Source organism: Chiloscyllium plagiosum, unplaced genomic scaffold (genome assembly GCF_004010195.1).
Source record: "Chiloscyllium plagiosum isolate BGI_BamShark_2017 unplaced genomic scaffold, ASM401019v2 scaf_79820, whole genome shotgun sequence".
NCBI lineage: Eukaryota > Metazoa > Chordata > Chondrichthyes > Orectolobiformes > Hemiscylliidae > Chiloscyllium > Chiloscyllium plagiosum.
The window spans coordinates 1,474-2,658 of record NW_025184604.1 but is presented as its reverse complement, the minus strand read 5'-3'; the positions used below and the strand labels follow the sequence as shown (position 1 = coordinate 2,658).

General features: G+C 46.8%; 1 non-coding gene across 1 annotated transcript; it reads right to left on the bottom strand.

Moving 5' to 3' along the window:
- Positions 1 to 290: 290 nt before the first annotated feature.
- trnav-cac lies at positions 291 to 363 on the bottom strand. Its single transcript has one exon. It is a non-coding gene; the product is annotated as a tRNA-Val (tRNA).
- Between the last annotated feature and the right edge of the window lie 822 nt (positions 364 to 1,185).

Here is a 1,185-nt window from a genome sequence, read left to right as displayed (position 1 = left end):
TTCCCTGTCTTTGAACCGGGCCGCCTGCGCAAGGAATGCAAATGCGGTACTGCTCTTCGTGAAAGGATCAGAAGGCGGTAACTACACTCTCAAACGGAATGGCATATGAACAGAACCAGGTTGGAGAAAAACTTTACAATGCTTTGCACAGTAATTAAATGGCGTGGCATTACATTTCACGACGAGAGCACATTTGTTCCAGCAAATTCGAAGGCAGGTTTGCAGATGAGAAAGCAAGCAAGGAAGCTCCGTTCTTGTCCATGGAAAATGCTGCAGTGGAAGAACAAAGCAGTTTCTGCCCAGGTTCGAACTGGGGACCTTTCGCGTGTGAAGCGAACGTGATGACCACTACACTACAGAAAGAAGCCGCTGGCGCCTGTACTGCGACTCAGTGGCATCCAGCACTGAAAGTTGAAGCCATTCCACGTTTCACCTTTCTGTTTCCCATAGCTCGTTGTTGTCCAGCGTAACTGACATCTTGAAAACGTAAAAAAAAAAGACACGTGAATTTGATGACAAAATATAGACAATGTCGTCAATGTTTGGACCGTAGGGCGAGTGGAATAGGCTGGGACGAATTTCCCTGCAGCGTAACGGCTGCGACATGACCTTATGTAAACTGAGTATTTCCGTGTTTTTCCCAAGTTGGTGTGAGTTGAAAACTCGAGAGCATAGCTTTAAGGTGAGTGGACTGAAATTGACAAAGGACCTGAGGCACATTTCCCACGCAGAATGTTGTGCGTGGTTGGAATGAGCTACCAGAGGAAGTGGAGGAGGCTATTACACTCAGAAAATTGCAAAGCTAATCGGATGAGTTTCTGGATAGGATGGGTTTAGAGGGATTGGGGCCAAATGCTGGGGAACGGGACTTGTTTAATTTTGGCTATGTGGTGAGCATGGACGAGATATACCGAAGTATCTGTTTCCACACTGTGTACCCCAATAACGTCGTGTTGCTTACACCGGCTTTAAAGGATTACTTTTTAGCGGAGTTTGCCGTCGCAGTCTGTGGCACAATCATTTAGTCCGTTCGACTGCTCACGGGAAAGGTAGTATTGTGAAACACTGCAGAAACGAACGACTTCCTCACTTTTGCTCCGACTGACCATACTCCGGGAAATTTTCCCAGATCCTCAGATGAGGATTTTTGCAGCTGGAAGTTACCTCAGATACCCTGTTAACTCG